This window comes from Pecten maximus, chromosome 4 (genome assembly GCF_902652985.1).
Source record: "Pecten maximus chromosome 4, xPecMax1.1, whole genome shotgun sequence".
In the NCBI taxonomy this organism is placed as follows: domain Eukaryota; kingdom Metazoa; phylum Mollusca; class Bivalvia; order Pectinida; family Pectinidae; genus Pecten; species Pecten maximus.
In genome coordinates, this window is record NC_047018.1 from 40,485,403 (window position 1) to 40,492,556 (window position 7,154).

A 7,154-nucleotide genomic window follows, 5' to 3' on the forward strand; every position below is an offset into this window, starting at 1 on the left:
GGTCAGAATGTGGACTCCCATAACTGAGTTGTCCCTTCTGTCGAGGGTCAGAATATGGACTCCCATAACTGAGTTGTCCCTTCTGTCGAGGGTCAGAATGTGGACTACAATAACTGTGGCGTCCCGTCTTTAACCCTACCTTCTGTAGGCTAGTCATGTGTGCAATACATAATACATTTGTAGTAGTCGTCATGATCAGGGAATTTGTGGAAGTGATTGTCCCTACAACAGTCAGTGTCTGGTTGACAACTATTGAAGAAAATATATATTCTTATGATAACATGATTACAGTTCTTGAACTATTAGTACATGAATTAGGCTGCTTTCACATAACTGGTTCAAGGATTGTACATAAAAGAAAATTTTACCCACAAATTTCGACAGAGGTTGTTGACCTTACAAAATATTCAGCATGTCCAGATTGAGGGGACCAGCTTAACCACCGCCAGAACTTAATGGCTGCTTCTTAGAATTTCTTAATAGAACAAGGTCATTGAGCTTAACAATTGTTCGGAAATGTTATCAAAATTATCACTTGAGAAAAAAACCAAGATATCATCTTCAGCCCAAATCTTGGACATTTTTTTAACTGCAACAGCCCTCATTCAGTACAAGTGCTTAAAATTGCTGTCGAACATTTTTGTGCTAAGTGGACCGTGTTAATTATGTGTAATGCAAAAGTGGCCAGAAAAATCTAAGGACTGCCCTCCCTTGAAGATTGAAAACAAAATTTACAATTGTGGTCAAGTTCTAGAATATTACCACAATTGTAAATTCTAGAACTTGACCACAATTGTAAATTCAAGAACCTGACCACAGGGAGGGCTGTCATTAGATTTTTTTTTGTGCATTAGATATTGCAATGAAATGTACTGTATTGATCAAGCTGAAATTTAATACATTTTCTTGAGAAACAATTTGTTGTAATCATATCAAAATATTGTTGGCCATATTGTTGTTTATGTTGATTTGTGACAAATTGTTATGAGAATTATGAGAATTTTAGCGATGACAGATGTTGATATTTTTTTTGAAGCTTTTTGTTTGATATTTGTTATTTTATATTACCTGGGGGTATTTTTGTTAGGATATGAACAATGCTGTGGTTGTGACTAAACTGTAGAGAAGGGAAGGGGTGTGTAGGGGTTGTGGGAGGGGCATGGGGTAGAGGAATAAATGTAATAGCGTCAAGACTTGGTGTCAGAAGTGGTGCTATGATAGAATAATTCTGGAGTTCAGTATTGTTGTTTTGTCTGTGATTGCATCGATTATCAAGCAGGTTATCAATAAAATATCATTTTCTAGGTTATTATAAAAAGATCTGAAATATTTTCCATGTTTTTTTGTTTTTCTATTGCAATAGGTCTCTTTGAAAAGTGTTTTTTTTTTTTTTTTTTTTTTTAGATGACTACTGACATGTTGATCCTTAAAATTTGATCCAAGGAATCTGTTATATATTAAATGCCCTTAGATATGTTAAATCTGTCCCATATATCTGAATCATGTTTCATAAACCAACAACGATGTTTCCATACTTGTTGACTCTTTCTGGATTCATGCTATCACCTCATTGGCTAAAAATTGAGTCCTTGTTTGCTTTGCTTAAATCCTGTGTAAATATGAATTATTTTTGTGTTTAGGGCTCTATAACATCTCATAAAGTTTTTAGTCCCCTGCCGTTTGAAAAACGGGGGTGACAATAGGTTTACCCTCCGTCCGTCTGTCTGTCTGTCACGCAATAGTTGTCCGGACAATTCCTCCTAAAGTACTACTCCGATTTTAACGAAACTTTGTATACATGATCAGTATAACATGTAGTTGTGCATCCCACATTTGTTTTTTTCGAAAAAACATTTTTCAAAAAAAAAAATGGGAAATGAATAGGTGCACTTCTAGCTCAGGCAGGGGACTTTGTATTGCTGTTGCAATACTATCCATCCTTGTTAAAGTGAAATCCTTCGATATTCATTGCTATGCATTATACATTTGATATGGTAAATATGAATGTTCTGCAGTGAATCATAATGCTACCAGTATATTTCATCCCTGTTCCTTTGATTTTCTTCTTATGTTTTATGTATATATTATGTTTTGCAAATTGTTTTTATTTTGTTAAGTTCTTCAATTATTAATTATCTTAAAAGTGATGAAAGGTTTTATTTTAGTTTGAAATAATTGCACTTTCTGTTTGACACCTCTCCCCGTAGTTATTAGTACACTCACAGGGAACCAGAGGGGACAATAGGACTGTGTTTTATCTGTCTGTCCTTCCTCTGTTTATATTGTCCAAGCTCTATCTCATACATTTCCTGTTGGCAAAACTTCATCCTTAGAGCATCACCTAGGTGAGTGTGTTATTTTGACATTTGAACTACATCCGACAGCGAATAACTATATTTGAGACCTCTGTTCTTGCAGCATGTATATGTTCTTCACCGAGAAGGGACTTTACTCATAAGAATGGCAAAAATGTGTTTCTAAGAAGTAAGCTCTCATGCCAAGATCACAAACCTCCCTATTGGTAGTGTGGATCCCTAACAACCATAACTCTTTGTTAATTATACCCCCGCAACGAAGTTAGGGGGGTATACTGGAATCAGGTTGTCTGTCCGTCCGTCCGTCCGTCCGTCTGTCTGTAGACACGTTTTGTCGGACAACTCCTCCTAAACTGATGGGCCAATTCCAATGAAACTTCACACACATATTAATGATCATGTGTAGATGTGCATGCCACTTTCTTTTTCTCAAAATTATGGTTGCTATGGCAACTGGTCACTATAAACAGGTTTTCCAATAAGAACCATAACTTTAAGATTGTCCGGACAACTCCTCCTAAATCGAAGGGCCGATTTCAATGAAACTTCACACAAATATAGAGGACCATGTGTAGATGTGCATGCCACTTTCTTTTTCTCAAAATTATGGTTGCTATGGCAACTGGTCACTATAAACAGGTTTTCCAATAAGAACCATAACTTTAAGATTGTCCGGACAACTCCTCCTAAATCGGAAATGGCCGATTTCAATGAAACTTCACACAAATATAGAGGACCATGTGTAGATGTGCATGCCACTTTATTTTTCTCAAAATTATGGTTGCTATGGCAACTGGTCACTATAAACAGGTTTTCCGATAAGAACCATAACTTTAAGTTTGTCTGGACAACTCCTCCTAAATCGAAGGGCCGATTTCAATGAAACTTCACACAAATATAGAGGACCATGTGTAGATGTGCATGCCACTTTCTTTTTCTCAAAATTATGGTTGCTATGACAACTGGTCACTATATTACTGGGTTATCTTAGTTAGCCTCTAATTAAGAGTTCCAATTCACCATTGACTTGTGCAGATTGCGGGGGTATTAGTCAGCCATCCTGGCGACAGTTCTAGTTTCTCATTCTTTGTAAGATGTGGGGTACCCCTTGTATGTACGAAGAGTTGTTTGCATCATTCATATAAATGGGAAGAATTGTATTAAAAATATCAAAATAACCTCCTGAATGCAGACTCTTCTCCTCATCTCTATAAGTATACTTTATCGGATATGTCTCCAGATTTATGACAGTATGTCAGTTGTCAATATTTTAGATTTATGACAGTATCATCAGATTTACGACAGTATCATCAGATTTACGACGCTATCATCAGATTTACGATGGTATCATCAGATTTACGACGCTATCATCAGATTTACGACAGTATCAGATATACGACGGTATCATCAGATTTACGACGGTATCATCAGATTTACGACGCTATCATCAGATTTACGACAGTATCAGATATACGACAGTATCATCAGATTTACGACGGTATCATCAGATTTACGACGGTATCATCAGATTTACGACAGTATCATCAGATTTACGACATTATCAGATATACGACAGTATCATCAGATTTACGACGCTATCATCAGATTTACGACAGTATCAGATATACGACAGTATCATCAGATTTACGATAGTATCAGATATACGACAGTATCATCAGATATACGACAGTATCATCAGATTTACCACGCTATCATCAGATTTACGACAGTATCATCAGATTTACGACGCTATCATCAGATTTACGACAGTATCAGATATACGACGGTATCATCAGATTTACGACAGTATCAGATATACGACGGTATCATCAGATTTACGACAGTATCATCAGATTTACGACGATATCATCAGATTTACGACGCTATCATCAGATTTACGACAGTATCAGATATACGACAGTATCATCAGATTTACGACAGTATCAGATATACGACAGTATCATCAGATTTACCACAGTATCAGATATACGACAGTATCATCAGATTTACGACGCTATCATCAGATTTACGACAGTATCATCAGATTTACGACGCTATCATCAGATTTACGACAGTATCAGATATACGACAGTATCATCAGATTTACGACAGTATCATCAGATTTACGACAGTATCAGATATACGACGGTATCATCAGATTTACGACGATATCATCAGATTTACGACGCTATCAGATTTACGACAGTATCAGATATACGACGGTATCATCAGATTTACGACAGTATCATCAGATTTACGACGATATCATCAGATTTACGACGCTATCAGATTTACGACAGTATCAGATATACGACGGTATCATCAGATTTACGACAGTATCATCAGATTTACGACGATATCATCAGATTTACGACAGTATCAGATATACGACAGTATCATCAGATTTACGACAGTATCAGATATACGACAGTATCATCAGATTTACGACGGTATCATCAGATTTACGACGCTATCATCAGATTTACGACAGTATCATCAGATTTACGACGCTATCATCAGATTTACGACAGTATCATCAGATTTACGACGATATCATCAGATTTACGACAGTATCATCGTCATTTGTCAATGTCTCTATATTTAAGACAGTGTTGGGTAAACTGTAGGAGAATTACAAATTGCAGTAGGAATAATGCTATCACGTTTTATATATATGTTTCAGTAAACTTTTTGTTTAATTTTGATATGTGGAAAGTGGATCAAGAGGGTAGACTACCAATGTTTGAGAGAGAGATTATATTTTAGAATGTGTATATTGATATCCAACTTTCAATTGACTGTACATTTGATATACTCTTCTGAGCTAATTTTCATGTATAAATGCAAGCATTCTACACTTTAGAATTGCTGCTAAGGCAGAGAGTATATTATCCATAATTTTAGTTGTGGGGGTAAATATGAAATGGGCGGTAATTACATTAATTTTTAAACACAAACTTTATTTTCTGTGCAAGAAAAAATACTCAGTTTAGTTGAAGTCGTATCACACATGCATACAGCACATTTGTTGTTCAGTATTTTTTGCAGTCAAACTCAGATTGCGTACATTCATGAAATGTTTTTTTTTCAGTTTTGCTATGTTGTCTTGTAAAGCCAAGAATTTACTTTTGACCTTGAAAAGTATTTGTTTCCTGCCTTGTGACGTTGAATATGCCAATCATTGATCTATATTACATATTTGTACGTGGATACTGATTATGGGGAAATATGGTTTCAATCCAAAATTATTTTTAAAAACTCATTGAATTAATATTGGGTCTGTGAATTCAAAGGTCACAGTTCAAAGGTCACTGAAAACATTTTGTGATGCAAGATAATGAATACAAAGAAATTATGCAAATCAACATCAAATTAAAGTGTGCAGTATAGGCATTACAAAAATGAATTATCATGGAAAATGTCATAATGAAAAATCATTCAAAATATATTGAACTTGAAAAGGTCTCGAAATTATATTTAGTTTATTTTGGCCAGGTACTGACTGATCATCGTTATTTATAGTAGGGTATCAAGATAGATTTATAAACAAGACTTAAAAACTGAGATATGACTTCATTCAACACGATATTGAATTTTTGATTTAAAGTAATCACTTTACAAATACATGTAATGCCTAACAGTCCCTTGATGGTTGGATATCTAGCCTCTCCTAGAACACAAAAGGATATTCCTTTCATGTTATGGGAGAAATAGATTATAATACTTGCAGTATTTGTTAAAATGTTCTGTTGTAATACTTTATTAATAAATATTAAATACAAACTTGTCTCATGTGTGTATTTTGGTTTGAAATCTAAAATGTAAGGTGGATTTATCACATAAACCAAATTTGCAAATATGCACCTAATGAATCATTTCCTGGGACGAACATCTCAATTATTAACTAGAATGTATAGATTCGAATATCTATTATGTAAAAGAGTTGACGACGGAGGCCGGGTATCCTTGTACTTGCTGTCTAGATTAGACAGAACGTTGTTTGATGTCCGATTTTACTCGGGGAGCTGTAGAAAAGGCACACAAGAAACCAAACAGAGTTGCAGACGGTAGCATCAAAATGAATTAAACTGTCATCATACAGCTGTTTCTTGAACTTTGAACTTGTCGGTGCTGCTAAAGTGTTGATTTTAGGAGGCAACCAAAGAACTCAAAATAGGTCAGAGAAATGTCAAAATCTCGATGGGGAGTTATGACATCTGTTCATCAACTGGCGGCCTCTTTACATTGCATGCTGTTGACAAACTGGTATCCAATGACAAATGTTCTAGCCAAAAGAATTGTAAAGAAGGAAACAAAGGGACAGTGGTGTTCCATGATAACATTAATACTTCGAAATGAACTAGAAATTAAGCCATGGAGAACCATGTAGAAGCTACAACTAGGAGGTGAACTGGAACTGATGCAAAGGAGGGTTGATAATCCCCAGATTGTTGGAATGTCAGCATCAATAGATCGGTTCTGTCGTCTACTTTGGACAAGCAGTCGTAACGGCGGGAATAAACATCATACCTTGAATTGCATTCACCACAGTTGGTAAAAATGAAGTTGAAACTTCAATATTTCCATTTCTTAGAAAATATTTCCTGATAATTGATTTGCTAGTTAAAGTCTAACGTTCTGATATCGGACACTGATAGAAACATTAAACATAGGATAGACGTTACCAGAAAAATAAGAAGAGGAAAAAAGCTTGATAATAGTAAGAAGAGGGATAAAAGGCTCCAGAAGAAGATAGAAATAGGAAAAAAGGGATAGAAGATTCTAAAATAGGAAAATGAGTGATAGGATGTCCCGAAAGAGTAAGAAGAGGGAAATAAG